Raw genomic sequence first — 17,007 nt, forward strand, 5'->3', positions numbered from 1 at the left:
ACAAACCGGCTGACGGGGAAACTCTCAAACCGCCACCGACCGTGGAGAGCCGGAGGAGGAGGAGGAAGCAGAAGAGGGAAACAGTCTCCTCGGAGCGCGTGAAGTTCTGTTTTGGCTGTGCGCTTTTACGCACAGACTGTGGACGGTGACCGGATAAGGCTGTGTGCGTCTCCGTGAGGTGAGCGTCTGAATTTGCTTTTCCAAATCTGAATTTTGCTTCAGCTGTGTTTGTCTCTGGTGCTATGCACTATTGTCGAAGTCCCTCTCGTCCTCGTTGAGTTTGATGCTGTTTGGAGCGTCAGGTGAGGCTGCCGGCACATTTATGAGCCTGGATAGGTATGCTAATTAATCACGGCTTTCCTCCCACCCTCTCTGGCTGTGTATCGGCCAATCAGGGGGGAGTGAAGTTTGCACAAGGGCTTGGATGTGTGTGTGTGCATGCATCCTGAGGTTTTGCAGCATAACTGACTCCACTCAGGGAATATGATTGGGCTAAGAGGGAAATAATGAAGGACCTAAGGTGCGAGACAAGGGAAAAAAGGAATTCTGCAGGGATTAATGATAAGGAGACATAAATAACATTTAGTAGAATATTTTAAAAGATGAAATGAAGCATACAGCAGATGAATTACCATGTTGATCATACAACAAGCTATGAAGTGGATTTGTGTGAATGTGTGTGTCCAATTATATAATTAATGAATTAATTAAGAACAATTATTTGAATTGCATCATTTTATATTATATAATCTTAAACAATAATTCCGATGATACCGAGTTTAACCCTTTGAAACCCGAGCAAATAGGCATGATTTCTTTCAAAAACACGTGAAGAAGGTAATGAGTAATGAAAGAAGAAAAAACCCCATAATTAACAAGCAGTTAGTAAAATGTACAAGACAAAAAAATTAAACTGAAAAACAATAAAATTACCTTGAAAATGTGCCTACTTTTTAAAAATTGTGTAGCATATTTTTAAAAATGTAGTTATGATAATCATAAACATAGTGTTTCCCTTGCATTTTTTCTAGACATTTATCCCTAGCCTTTTTAAGATAATTTTCTAAATCTACTTACTTCTGGAACATTTTTTTTTTTTTTTACCAAAGTTGTTTATTGCCTTTTCCCCATGTTTCTGAAAGAAACTGCAGCAATTTGCACGAGGGTTCAAAGGTTTGAATACTTGTGACAGTCACCTGAAAGCAGCACAAGACAAATGGCGTCCCTCCAGGTTTCAAAGGGTTAAAGACTGAAACAAATAGAGCTAATGACAGGATAAGAACCCCTGGCTGCAGTCACACACTGCCCTCCAGAGGATTCACTGAGGTGGTGCACACAGGTGCATTTCCCAAGAATGAGCCTGCTGGAAGAGAACCAGCTAAAAGCAATATTGAAACATAATGCCATAGATTAATCTGTATCATAACATCTCTTTTAAAAATAAACAAAATGAATAAATAATTTAAAGGGACACTTTGATCCATAATCAAAAATACATATTTTTCCTCTTACCTGTACTGCTATTTATCAATCTGGATTGTTTTAGTGTGAGTTGCTGGGTGTTCAGCAGTAGAGATGTCTGCCTTCTCTTAAATATAACAGAATATTTGGATAAGATTTTTTTTAAAACTCAACAGAAATCATTATCCTGACTCAAGATAATCCAAAGACCTTGTTGTGAGTAGTTTCATGTGGGAACTATTTTCTTGTACTGAACTACACCTGCCATCTGCATCAACATGCAGAGGGAAATGTGACTCTTCTCACAGCTTAAGGATCGTGACAGCAGGAGGTGTAAACATTAATGGCGTCATCCTCAGCTGAGCTGTAAAGTTAGCTAGCTCAGTGTTGCTGGGTGAACTAGCAGTAGATGCACGCTTCCTTCTTTGCTGTGATTCGGTTGGCAGGTGTAGTTTGGTAGAAACAAATAGTTCTTGCATTAAACTGCTCACAACAAGATCTGTAGATTATTTTGAGTAACCAGGTCATCATTTCTGGAAAGAGACATTGCTGTTGAGTGTTTTAAAATACATTTATTTTAGATTTGAGCTCCACGAGGCGAGTGCCATCTAGTTCCACTATATTGGAGAAAAGGCAGACAACTCTACAGCCACTCAGCAGTTCACACCAAAACTATCTAGACCTAATAAACAGAATTACAGGTAAAGAGAAAACTATGGATTTTTGATTTTGCGATGAACTGCTTTAAACTGCCACCTCTTTGTGTTTGAGAAAAATAAATTCATTCAAGTCAAACAGGCTACAAACCTTGAATTAAAATTATATTTGACTTCCCTGGACACTTGTTGCATTTAAACAAAATGGATTATCAATACATTTTTTTCTCTGTTATTTATCAAAGCCTTTATCTACGGTTACTCAAGGACATTTTGGCATCCACCCCTTCTGGGTTGCGCCATAGGCAGCTGCCTATGTTGCCCATAGGAAGACCCGCCACTGCTCATTCACGAGTAGATGCACACCTCCTTCTGCGCAGCGATACAGTTGGAGGGTGTACTTTGACGGACAGAAAGTGTTTGGCTTAACAATCCATAAATTGACATTTTCCTGCCAGGGGCAGACCTGGGTCAGAGGTTACAAAACACCTGAAACACATGATGTGTTGCATGAAAGCTGTGTACTTAAAAACATATATGCAGGGCTGTCACATGACAAAAGTTCACACATGCAACATTTAAACTCACCAAAAGCTTTTCCTCCATTGTGTAATGAGGATTAATTGTTGGCTTCTCGTCTAGCAAACAAAAGCCCCGGCTGCCTGGTGAAAGCGAGGGAGACATTTGAAAGGATTATTCACTCAATCTGCCATAATGTGTGAAAATGGAGAAAAAGAAAGAAGATTTATTACAAGTGAATGAAGGAAATGTTCTGAAATTCTGAAACATTGCTTAAAATTTACACAAAACACACACATCATTTGAGTACTAAAGGCTTCTGACTGGTCTGGATATTATTTATAGTGTTGCTCCATAAAATTAAGTTCTTTGGTGCGTGTGTGTGGTTGACGTGGGTGTGTGTGTGTGTGTGTGTGTGTGTGTGCGTGCGTGCGTGTGTGTGTGTGTGTGCACGTGTTTGTTTTTGTGTGTGTGTGTGTGTTTGTCTCCTCTTCATTGGACCTTTGAGCTTACATAACCCAAACACTATTAGCTAATTCTCACTAAACCTCTTTTAGTCTTAAACTGTGTAAAAAATTTGTCAATGGCTTTACACTTCACCCAGAGTTCTGTGTGTGTCTCCCAATGTGATGAAAGCTAAGGTCCCGTTAAGTCATTATAATGAGACTTTTATCAAAAAATGTCTTAGCATCCCAAAATAATGAGAAACTTTGTCAAAATAATGATTCTGTTTCTAAAACTAACGACTCTGCATCACAAAATAATAACTAAGTACCATTTCTCATTTTTTGAGACATTAAGTCTTTACTTTAAGGTATTAAGATATTATATTAATGTGAGTGAGTCATTAATGTGGGAAAGGTTCTAATTATTTCTGAAATAACTTTTTTCTTTTCTTTTTTTTTTTAGAAATTCTCTAATTATAAAGACAGGGGTTTTTTTCCATCACAGTTCAAAATAACCTTCCATTTAAAAAAAACGCAGCTAACACAGATTGAATTTTGGACTTACATTTGCTATGTGGCCAGTAATATGAGAGCACTGACATGTTAATGTTGCTCTGTAGTAAAAATTAAAAAAATAAATAAAAGAGTTAAATGCAGGTTAAAATTCAAAAGAAACAATTCTGAAGACATGACCTCACTCCTCAATGGCAGCTGTGGCCCTGCGTGTGTGCGTGTGTGCGTGTGTGTGTGTGTGTCTGAACTAGTTTACATTACATCATTAAGTTCCAGCAACTGACCGCTAATACCATTGTGGCAGCCTACCTTCCATCTTGGGGGATTTTTTAAATAACTTTTTAGTCTTAAAGCTGGGGTAAGCAGTTTTATTTTGGCATCACAGGGCAAAAATCTAATTTAAAAACAAAACAACATAAATCACTTAGAAGCATTTTGTAATTTGAGTGGTCTGTAAGAAAACTAGACTTCTGCACCTCATCTTAGCTCTGTTTTCAGACTACAGAAAATCTAGCCTACTACATGAAACTGTCCAATTGCCATTTCACAGAGAGGGGCGTTCCAAAGTGTTTCAAAGATGAAGGGAAAATAGTTTAGCCTTCTGCTAACCGCTGCTAAAGGCTCAAAGCTACACCTTGATGTTTATTTAGCTAACTTTAGCTAGAGCCTCGAATACTATTGTGTCCTCCTCCCCACTCCCCACCTCTAAGACCACCTGGCCATGAGGAGAGGGGACAGCAGCTCCAGGGACAGACCCCCAGTCAGCAGTCGCAGGAACTTGAATCCAGCCAGCTCAAACCACAGCTCCAAAGGACTGGACAGCCCAGACTCACTGCCAGATCAGCAAACTTTCTGTTGCTGCCTTTACATGGGTAAGACCTGGAGCTGCTGCTGGCCACCACCCTGCTGTGGAACCCAACCCTTGGGGGGGCTTGCGCTAGCAAATTCAAGATGCTACAACGACTGACCAAAGAATGAAGTCAAGTCAAGTCAATTCAAGTCAATTTTATTTATAAAGCCGATTATCACAAAACACAGTTTGCCTCAGAGGGCTCAACACCATACGACATCCCTATGCCCTTCGACCCTCAGATCGTCTGAGGAAAAACTCCCCCAAAAAAACCTGTAATGGGGGGAAAAAAAAGGTAGAAACCTCAGGAACAGCGATTGAGGAGGGTTTCCTCTGATGACTCACAGACATATACCCATGGGCGTCTGGAGGGAGGGGCTTAGGACAGAGCTGCAGGAAGAGGGTGTATTTTAGAAATCTGATTTATTTTTGCCTTCTATAGATTTCTGCCAACCCCAGCTTTAAGGCTTTAAAGAAACTGCTGATGTTTTTTTTTTCTTTCACCACCTTCCCCTACAGACAGAACAAAACACTAACAGTAAAGAGGATAAAAGAATATTAGGATCTAACAGAACACCAGTAATTGAGTCTCCAAAAGGCCAAGACAGTTTTTTTTTTAAAAAAAATGTTTTTCATCCCATTACAGCAGTTTGTGCATCTTTTTTCAGTCCTCTCCCCTGTAGTGCTGTACATAATACTGAGACTGTCAATTAGGATGCTGATGCTTTTTGATGGCCTTGTGAGCTGTTGGGCTGCAATCTCATCCAGTCATCCTAAAATCTTATAAATATGATATTAGGACTCTATATATTTACAATATTCTACAATCAACATAAACTACTACACACATGTAAGCATGTATACAATACACTGTAAGCTGGTATCTTTTTACACCAGCTTGTTACCCTGTGGAGCCCGAGGTGGAGCTGTCCACTCTGCTGTGGTGCTGAATCATGTACATGAGCACCAGCTTGTTGTACTTTGCCTTTATGGTTACATTGTCAGGTAGGCTTATCCCAAATATCCAAAATAAAAGCTGGGCACCAGACATTAAAAAAAACACAATCCTAAACCTGTCACTTTAAAATGATATTAACAAGATGTAAAAATAGCCCAGATAGCATGCATCCCTTGATCGCAAAATCCAAAAAAAAAAAAAGGTGGTAGAAGCATAAAAGAAGTAAAGAAAGACAGGAGTCCTGCTTTACTTCTCTTATGCTCCTCCTCCAACAAGGCCAAGGAAGTCCACAGCCACATTTGAACATGTCACAGTGTCACAGAGACAGCTGAAGAAGTTTAATCCAAACCTGATCTGGGGATCAGCAAACTTCCAGCAGCTTCTCCTCCATGCTTCCTTTGTTAGTGTTTCCCCTTCCCCTGGCTCACAGGTGTGTCTCATTTATCACCTCACTTTCCCCACCTCCCCTAATGTCAAAGTTGAAAAGGGCTATTCTGTCATTTTTCCTCCACCTCTTGCTGCTTGACAGCTACAGTCAAATTAACTCAGAAATCACGTATTGATTATTGTATATCTATGCGTGTATATTTTTCTGTCAATAAGTAATTAGTTAGACTGAAGCTGAGCTTCAAATATGTATTTGTCCAGCTAACAGTGTTTCCTTTGTCAGTCTAAACTAGTGTTTACTCACAGTAGTGTCTCAATAACAATGGCTCCATGAGGGCATAAACATTTTTGAGAGATAACAGTTCTCTAACAGATAACATGTTTTTTTTGAAGAAGACAGCTTGTGTAGCACATCCTGTTTCTTTGCCCTCAAAAAAAATATAATTTGTCAGTTACTCATCCTGTTACACTGAACTTGTTAAGACACTTAGTTTTACTCACATTCCTCCAAGCTGAAAAAATAATATAAAAAGAAAAAAACAGCAGAAGATTTGTGATAAATCGAAGTCATAGAGGTTCACCTTCAACACCAGCAAAACTACCTTAAAACATTCATTTTTAAACTCTCACTCAACTCGTGCAGCATAATCGAGGTCTCATTTATGCAGTCGAATGCTCAGTACTTCCCAAATGCATGCATTTTAGGTAAAAATTTAACTAAAACTTCCACACATGAGTAGTGTGCTGGGGAAACACAAGATGAACTCTATTCGTGCATTTCATTTAGCAGAGTTCAAATGCAAGCACTTGCATCCGTACGTGAGACGTTTTATGTTTCTAATTGTTTTAGTGAAAATGTTTTAGTAAAAATGCTTGTGTCTGGGGCGGCTTCTAGCTCACCTGCTAGAGTGTGCGCCCCATACATTTTGTTCCTTTATCTCCCTCAAGTCCTGTCATCATATAAGTCTGTTCCAACTCATCATTAAGGCTCTATGATGTTCACACTGAGTGAAACATTCAAGACTCCACATTTGTATGACTGGACCTTCCCATTGCATGAAAATACTCCAGACGTTCTAGTATGCACTGACTGGGATTGAAGGGGTTAAATTGGTGAACACTTTAGTACCTCAGTCACACTCAGTTTAATTATAGAATACTTTACAACAACAATATGTGTGAGTGAAGGAATATGGGATTGAAAATTGAGGGTCAGATTGTAACACCACCAAATTACCACAAGATGGTGCCACAAACTTTTATTTTACATAAATACTGAAACAAGCTTCAGTTTTGAGGGCAACCATAATTCTCACTGTCTGGGCTGACAAACATTGTAATTCAGTGCATTTCTATAATGCCATGGTTATATATGTGTACCAGATTTTTTTTTGGGGGGGGGAGTGCTATTTTATTTCTTGTTTTAAAGTGGTTTATTTAAATTTAAATTTAAATAATAATTCAATTTGTTTTTGTTTTTGTTGAGATCACATATGTTCTTCTCATTTACAAGCTTTTTTTAAAAAAAAATTCAGCCCTTTTAGAAATCTGTCGGTGTTGCTGATAGAAAAGAGGAGTCTGTTTCCCTCTGGATTACGGCTTAGTGAAAGACCTGAAATGTAAATAGAAAATGCAGTGCCAGATGGCAGCGAACTCTGACCTCAGATTAGGAATCACATCCAAAAAGCATAACACACACACACACACTCACTCACACAGACAACCATAAGTAGACAGGAACACACTTCAGATTGGCAACCAAATCTAAATCCATATGCTGTTTGCCAGCTCCACAGCACTTTCAGTTTTTTAACCTTCAGCCCTCACAGTGGCAAAACAATTTGGGTTTCATCAGTTTTTATATTGACTAAATGTTCTTCATGTTTTATTTTAGATCAAGTTCGGTTTTTGTTGTTTTGGTGTTGTGATTTTAAGTTTTTTTGCATCATGCTGCTGCCCTCTCATTGACCTTTCTTGGAACAATACCGACTCCTTACCAGTTATTGACTCTTAACTGCAGCCAGGTCCCTGCAGCGTAGATCAAATGGAAGATCAGACGAGCTCCAGGGGTCCCAGAGTCTCCCGTCCTCACACAGTGTCACTGCATGTTTATCTGTCCGACTGCTTATTTCTAATCTGCCACTGCTGCTCGCCTCCCAAATTAACGTCAAAGCTGCAGGGAGTCACCCAAAGCTCGGATCTTCACTTAAATCCTCAGAGTACAGATTTACAGATTTAAGTAGTTCAGTGTTTTTGGTCTTGTGAGTGGTGCATTAATCTGCACGTGTAGGGAGCAAAGAACCGTCTGACTGCAATTAATTCAAAGTTTTGCTTTCTTTAGAGTCATATTTTTCTTTCCTTTCCCGTTTCTCTTCATGTCTCAACATCATACACTCCTCTTTTCAGACGCTGAGATGGCCCAGTTTCCCACCACAGATCAATAATTTCATCTTATCTCATCTTTCACACTTACCTCCGTGATGGAAGAGCGGCGTTTTGAGGCTACACTCCAGTTCTTAACACCCCAAAGTCAACCAACCAGTATGGGTAGTACTTCTTCCTTAAAAATGTGTCATTTTCCTACAAACAAACACATAAGGAGCATAAAAAATGACAAAAGTATTAATAAATAGATACATTTATGAACAAATCCAAGAATAACATTTGAAAAAAATGGATAAATAGATAAATAAAAATACAAATAAATTAGAAAAAAATAATTAAATGCTGAAATAGGTAAATACAAAAAAGAACAATAAAGAAATAAGATAAAGAAATGAATGTAGGATTTAGGACTGTGTACCTTATTAACACATTCATTAGGAAATATATAGAAATGTAGAAAAAGATACATGTAGTTGTAGAAATAAATTTTAAGATATTTATTGATTTATGTCCTGTGTAATTGTCAACTTTTATTTATTCATTCCTGCTTTTATTTCTCTCTGTATTTTCCTATTTATTAAATTTTTGTTCATTTCCACTTTATTTATATATTCCTGTATTTATTTATTCATTTATACATTTTTCATTTATTTACGAATTTATTAACGTATTTCTGTATTTATTTATTTCTGTATTTATTTTAATTTGGTATTCACTTATGTAATTCCATATTTATTTATTTATTTATACATTTATTTATCTATTTCAGCATTTATTTATGTATCTATAGATATTTGTGTTTATTCATTTATTATTCCTTTATTTATTTACACATTTATATATTTATTTCGGCAATTCTTTATATCCTCCTGTATTTATTTTTTTCTATTCCTGTGGTAATTTATACATTTATTTATTTCCGTGTTTATTTTTTTAAATTATTCCTGTATTTATACATACACCACATAAATGTACTGTGATTTTTCTCACCAGAATATAGTGTAATACAGTGTCATGAGCAGGATACTTTAGTAAGGGCTAAAGGGCACTTCAAGGACACTCCAGCGGTTGTTTCTTGTGGAGGATTATTCCCCAGCTGTCCCACGGATTTGAACCAGCCGCCTTTCAGCTCTGATCCCCGCCCCTCAAATCCCCTCCCTCTTGTTTGCCCTCCGCTTTGCTTGTCTCAGGTCAGAAGTGGTTTGTCGCAGCAGGAATCAGAAACCCCGAGACTCCACTGGTGCTAACAGAAAAACACTTTATCAAATGTAAAATGCTTTTCGTAAAGTATGAGGAACATGAATCCAATCAGTGAGGATCCTTCAATCTACAGTACCCCACTGTGCTACAGTCAGACCCACAGAGCTGTTTACCGCTGCTAAGATGATGTTGTGGCTGCAGGAGCAGAATTATATGAGGTGCAGATGTGCTGAAAGTAATGAGTCGGTTTAGTCTGGGAGCAGACAGGTCCAGAGAAGAAAGAGGCAGGATCAAAAGATTCTCACTAAAAATAAAACATCAAAAATTAGTACGGAGTATGAAATCATTCACAAAGGTGGCCTTAAAAAAAGTCTTGCTTTTGTAACTTTGTACATAAAAACTCTATTTTGGGAGCTACAACAAACCTGAACTAACTATGGACAATAATGTCATGCTAAAATTACTGAATGGCTAATTTAAGAATAAACCCATCAGGAGACATCTGTCCAGGATCTTTAAGCTCCTGATCTTACTGTCACAGAATGACTTGGCAAGCTGTAGTTGTTGAGTCCTGCCATCTCTTTTAACGGACCTTCTGTTTCCTTTAAAAAGCGCTTTGCACACCAAATTCACCACAAAATTAACCTGTCAAAAGTATAAGAGTATGCAGACCAAAAAATGCAACACTTAAAACATGTAATAACCAATTTTTGGGCACAACATTGATATTATCACCTTGTAAATTTTTAGCACAAGCTTGTCAAAAACTTGCCTACTGACACACTGAGCAGAGATATCATACAGCAACATTAGCATTTGTATTTGAAGTCGTGTGTCTGGCCCCTCGGTGAATACAAGTACAATATCCACTCTGTTTTTGTTCAAAACCAAGAATATTTTCCTCTTTTGATGCTAAATGTTCCTCTACAAACAGCAACTTGCTAACTTTGTCAAGCCATTTTGCTTGCTGGGAGCAAGCTGGCGAGAGCAGTAGTTAGGTTTCCATCCAAATTTATTACAAAATTTGGAATTTAAAAAAAGTGGCAAAAGAAAATGCTAATTTATGTGCTTTTCCATCATCAGTGTTGTATGAAATTATAAGTTCATTGTGAAAAGCAGTAGATTTTGCTTATTCTCCAGTCAGATCAAACCTCAAACAGAGGGAAAAAAATGAATAACAGAGAGAACATAGAACAACAGAAAAAGCGTTCTGAGCTTCTGAGCTACTATTACAGCTATGTACTCTTTGAGGAGTTAAGCACTAATATACAGCCCAGTGTGCATACATACGCAGGGCAAAAGCCATCAATGGATGATACCTTTTAGTGTCTTATGCATTTTATATCACAGTTTATTTGCTTAATCTGTTTCCACTGCACTTAGTCACATTCCCAATTTATTAATACAACAACTTTTCCACCTCCCCTAAGATTTAATAAAAAATTAATTGAAAATGTGCATGAAAAGAGGTAGATTAAAATCATACCTAGTGACAGTGAACCATAACAGTGTATCCACAGACTGTTAAACCAAAACAATGAGCTGAAAGATGTTAAAACACTGTAGAGCTGATGGGAACTGCAAAGTCTGGTGATAATTCTGGATGGGTTTATGATTCTGAGAAAACTCTTTTACATCACATATGGTAATTTTATCCCCTGTTCACATAAACATATTGATTTGTGCAGCTTTAAGCTTGAAGGAATGGAAATAAAGTCGTACGTTTGAAAATCAGGGCTAGCAAACGGGATGCCAAATGTTCAGACCTCAAACTTTTAGTCTGTACATTCACGTTTAAAAACTAGTTTGTTTTACAAAAACTTTTGATTTATGATATGTATTTGCCCTCTGTGCAGTTTTGATGCCTGTTTATTGTTATTCTCTGTACAGTTTTAATGTGCTTATTTTTTGTTTCATGATTTTGTTGGGGGTTTTTTCTTCAGCGGTTCCATTGTACAACACCTTAACTCATGTTTCAAAAGGCGCATTATAAAAAAAATGTACTTACAACTATGCAAGCAGGCACATACTTAAATTTATGCAGAGCAGTGCTAACTTCAAATTTCAGTAAAAGAAACTATATATAACTTTCAACAAATGCAATAAAAGAGTATTTCACTTCAGGCTATGTTTCCACAAGTGGTTTGGACAAAACGCTGAAGTCTGTTAGTAAAATATAATGAAAGTGTCAGTGGAATAAACAGCATTAGAGCTTTCCAGGCGCTGCAGAGAATACTGTTTCAAACCAAGTCCCAATCAGAGCTGCTCTTGGCTCAGCGCAGCCTCATTATCCCCCGATTCCTCACAAGAATTCCTCCAGATCTCCATCATTTGAGCGGCTGCCACAGATTACTTGAACCCTGGTGAGAAGTGCTGTCTTGTCCTTCGTTAACCTCTCGTTAGAGGAAAGCCCCTCTGTCCTGTGTATGACCCTGCACTTCCATACTTAGCGCTGATTATTGGCTTTATATGCCCCTATGCTCTAAAACAAACACACCCCTACATATGAACACAAACTCATGCCAATGGTGAATATGTACTATGTATACACATCCAAATATACTTGGAAAAGAATACACAATATATGCATGCGTACATTTGTGCAGAAATGCAAAGTGGACTGAGTCAACACTGAGTTAAAGTGCGTTTGTGTGTTCTTGCGTGTGTGTTAGTGTGCTGTGTTTTTGCATTATATAACAGTATTTAATGTGCTCTAAGATGTCGCATTAGGGATTAGGTTGATAGTGACAAAGCTGCAGATTGCTGCTGCCTCTGTGAGTGTGTGTTTGTGTGTGAGTGCAGAGACAGATTTCTCATGTTTAATACGCTGCAAGATAATTACACTGCACATGCATGTAGCTTTATTAATCATCAAAACAAAGTGAGTGGGTGTGTGTTTCCTCCCTCTGGCTGATTAACTCATAAGACATCCCTGTCTGTCTGTTTTTCCAGACATAAAAACTTGATTTTATTTGAACTTGGTATGAACTGCAGTATACAAAATGAGCTGTTCATTATAATTTATATATATATTTCCTTTGCACCATCTCCAAATTGTGAAACTTGTAATATTTTTTGCCAAAACCAGCTGTGCAAGTACACAAAAGCAGCGAGGAGTCTTGAAGTCACGTTTCAGAACGTACATATTAAAGCTGCACTAATCAGTATTTTCATAAGTAATACAAATACATGAAATACCTATATGTATTGTGTGGAACCAGCTGAAACGTCTCCTGGTTAGAATAATTTCATTGTTCAGGTTTGACTGGGAGCCAAACTATCCACAGAGGTCTCTTCCTCTTCAAAACAAATGGACCAGGTGATTTAAAGCAGTAAAAGAACTGAATAAAGCAATATTACACTACAAATCAGTGTTTTTCCAATGCTGTTTGGTATGTCGTAGACAGGGTGTTAGCCTAGCACCCGCTAATTTGTGCTCACCTTTTTTCTCTGATAACTTATGATCCACAATAAACGCACCCAGTGATTTAAACTAGCATACAAAACACTGAATAAACCAGTTTCACATAAAAAAGCAATATTTTTCAGATACTCTTGTTGCGAGCTGGTGCTTGCTTCAGTGACCAATGCAAAAATGTGAATGACCTGATATGGAGCCATTATTGAATTTGTCCATTTTGGGCTACTGTAAAAATACAGCAGTGGACAAGGACTCGCTCTAATGTAGATATAAAAATTAAATCTAAAGTGACAACAAAAACAATAATTCATATTTTCGGGTGTTTATACATTTTCCATTTCTGGCCTTACCTCCCCTTAAATCCTACACACTGAACCTTTAAAGCAACCTTTTATGCTGCAACCAAGTGGCCAAAAATTCAATTACTGCTTTAAACAGCAATTACTATTGTATTTTACAAAACCTGTAGCTTTATTATTTCTGTTGTTTGTGCATTAATAAAAACAGTAAATTGTAATGCTACCATCTCCAGCATCGCATATGCTAGGCTAACTACTAACTACTTAGAAAGACTTTGTTAGATAAATAGTTAAACAGCTTCAGTTTCATATTCTCCAAATATGGAGCGTGACAAAAGTGAATTCCATCGGTTTCATCCGTATCTGTCTGGCTGCCTCCATAATCCTCATAATCCCTTTCACAAGTGCTATCCACTCATACTGTACTATTGGCATACACATTCACACATGCACACATACACACAGTCCTTAGAGTAAACACTGTTGTTTGAAAAAGTGTGAACATGTGATGGACATCTGCCTGCGCCTGTTGCTTTCTGTATTTCCCTCCCATGTTTGACTTCCACTCTTTCGACCATCTGAGCTTCGACTCTCTTCCTGTTTTGTGCCACAAGCAACTCAGCAGATTTCCACTATGATTTAACACAATGTAAAATGCAGAGGCTGGTAGAGGCTGATAGCCTGCCCAGTTACAATCTCATTGCTTTGCATTAGTTATACATACAGTATGTTTCATAATTCATGTGGTTCTGATTTATTCATGTGAAAAAATTCTGCAAGTATCATATTAAGGACAGTATATATTATTCATTGTTAATGTTTATGTGGGCCTTACACTAAATAATCGCACTATGATCAAAGTTTGAAGATGAAGGCATAAGAGTGACAACTTATTAAGCTGCTATGGCAAATACTTTAGTACATAATTGTCTATATACACATCTTACACAGAGCAACTTTAGTACTTAGTCGGAGTCAAGTTTCTGGCCACCTGACAAAAATCCAAAGCTCCTACCAGATGTTCCACTTTAGCTAGTTGCTTACTGTTTCTGTCGACTGTTTTGGTGCTGGTCAGGTAACATACAATGGGTTTTTCATTGAAAACATCTGGCTGAAGGTTGATGACAGCAGAAGTGTTGTTTGTGAAGGTCTTTTTCAAAAGAACAAATCTTTTTGGGAGAACGAACTGAATTGAAACACTACCTCAGACCATCTGTTCATTTCTTAGTTCAGTTGAGCTCTCAGTCAGTGGCGAGTGAACGTGCCGGGACTCACTAAGTTAGTGACTCAAGCTGAGACTGTCTCAGATCCTTGCACTGTGAGGAAATGGTTCATGTTCATTGATTTGTCCACTGAACATACTACACAGTGAACATGAGCCCAGAGTGACAGACAGTCACTGAGTCGCTCACCCGTTCTCCCTCCCAGCCACATCTTGAAGCCTTTAAGTAGAAACTTGTACCATTTTTATTTTTTTTTTAAGATTACTGGTTTAGCATTTTTGCCTTTTTTAGATAGGACAGAGTGATAGCGTGAAAGGGGGAGAGAGAGGGGCAGCATGCAGCAAAGGGCCGCAAGCTGGAATCAAACCCACGGCCACAGCAGCAAGGACACTGCCTTTATATATGAGGCGCCTACTTTATCCACTAAGCCACCGGACGCCTTAAAACTAGTAACAATTATTAAAATTAATAATTAGATGTTGCTAAATTATACATGCACACATACACATAACAGGGTGGGACTTCATGTAGGAGACAAGGACTGAGCACCCCAGTGCATGTTTGTGCATGTGTGTTTGAGAGAGAACGAGTGGCAAAGGAGTGTAGGAGATAGTGGAAGGTGGACTACTGCATGCAGTGTTTCTTAAAGTTATTAATAACTTACTCCAAATGATGCAATATGGTAAACGAGAACTCACTTCCTACGTAGATATAAACTGCTCATTCTAAGTTAAGAAACACATGATGGCTCTTATTTCTAAGAGTGAATGAAAACATACTTATGATATTACATTTCTGCCAAAATATCCCCCTAAATCCTACACACTGGACCCTTAAACCAACTGTAAGCTAGTACAGCCACAATTAGCAAATAGCTAATGATTCAGTGCACTTCAAAACCGGATGTGCCTATCACTATAGTCAAGTCATGCACTCAGAAACCAAAACAATGGGCCAAAAAGCTCAACAGAGACTGCAGAGTCGGCTTTGTGTGTTCATCACTATGAGGGAAATCTTTCATGTTACACATACAATATTGATTAGCCTGGCTTTAAAATGAATGTTTAAAAATGTTTTTTTTCTTACCCAGATATCACAAAACAGTTCTTCTTTATAGTGGGCGGAGGATTTAGTGTTAAACTAAGACTTTCTCTACAAAGTACAAACTCACCACTGTGTTATATTTTTCTCCAACATTTCAAGTTCACACTTTCTGTGATTTGAGAAAATTTCCCAGCGTAAATGAATCCCGACACCTTAACCCACAACCACCTTCTCTGTTCAGCCCCATTTTCTGATTCATACTGATAGGATGGGTGTATTTTTACCATAAAAACCTTGCCTAGTGCAGCTATAATTTGATGTCTTAAAATAAAATCTTGGATCAGTCCTTTGAAGCCTTTCCTGTGTCCACTTTGGCAAAGCTGTGGCTGTAAATAATGTAGTTCGTGGCAGCAGAGCCCACCGTGTCCCCATTTACTGGCCGAACGTTTGATAGATGGCAGTTTTCTCAGGCTAAAAGCGCTGCATCTCACTTCATCTGTCTTTCTTTTCCAATCTCTTGCTGTCTTTCCGTCTCTCTCTGATTGTTTTCCTCCCGCTCTCATGTCATCGCTCACTCTGCTGCTCCTCTCTCTCTTTTCAATCGCTCCCCACCTCTATCTTTTTTCTTTTATCTCTCCATCTTTTTCTCCTATTTTTGGTCCCAGATGCATCAATTATTCACATCTTTACATGGACTTTCTGACCAGAGAGCTATCAACAAGAGCCATCAGGGTCATCACGTTACACCTGAGCATCCACCTGTCACACATACAGTCCCACATGTGGATGAATGCACACAGCTACAACACAAATGGGAAATGGTGTGCATACTCAGAGACACAGGGGAAGGTAGGCAGGAACTGAAGTCACGTTTTCCAGCGCATGGTTGCAAGTGGAAATCACAAGAGTTTAAAAAACTGTCAAGTTGCCCAAGAAAAGCTTGCTGAAGCAACACTGAATGGTTCCACAGTTTAAAAATTTCTCTCGTGTTTAAATTCACATATGATTTCAAACAAATGACCTTTATGTGATTTCAACATACAATCTTCTGAATTGGTAATGTTATGGCTCACAGAAAAAATTATTATCTTGTGAGTTCAGCTTGTGATACAAAGTGTATGTGAGGAAATTATACAGTAAGCCTAAGCTAGGGCTAAAAGTTAAGCAACTGGATGCTGGGCTCACTCAAGAGTAAAGCAAAATTTGTTCGTCAGATGACATCATGACAAAACAAAAATGTATTATGTTTTTTTCATTATGTTTTTTAAAAAAATTAACAGAATTTAACAGGAGATCGATTTAACAAGCATATTCTAATTATTTTTCTCAAACATTGGCTTGTCCCATGCTGCTATGTTACATTACACAGCACTGTGCAAAACTGATAACTTATCCTATATATAAAAAAATGGCACACCAGCACTATGTAAAACATTAGTGTGAATTATGTCAAAGTTAATGGCACAGAGCCACAAGTGAGCTCTTAAATGATACAGTGGTTTGTGTGTTATAAGTATGCAGCAGTCAGTGTAAAGAAAAGTGTAAAGAAACTATATGTAATGGAGAGTTGACAGAAAATTGTATATTTTCTTACCCTAATATGTATAAATTGTACCTGTTCCTTATAAGGCTATAAATGTCCCAA

General features: G+C 37.9%; 1 protein-coding gene across 1 annotated transcript in view; it reads left to right on the top strand.

Moving 5' to 3' along the window:
* Nucleotides 1-39: 39 nt before the first annotated feature.
* Nucleotides 40-17,007, top strand: part of LOC121961295 (uncharacterized) — a 40,635-nt gene continuing 23,667 nt past the window's right edge. Inside the window, exon 1 of the mRNA XM_042511222.2 lies at nt 40-178. The gene's annotated coding sequence lies outside the window, so the exon portion shown is untranslated. The remainder of the gene's footprint in view (nt 179-17,007) is intronic.

The sequence above is a fragment of the Plectropomus leopardus genome, chromosome 22 (genome assembly GCF_026936395.1).
Source record: "Plectropomus leopardus strain MGB_pleo_1.0 chromosome 22, ASM2693639v1, whole genome shotgun sequence".
Taxonomy (NCBI): domain Eukaryota; kingdom Metazoa; phylum Chordata; class Actinopteri; order Perciformes; family Serranidae; genus Plectropomus; species Plectropomus leopardus.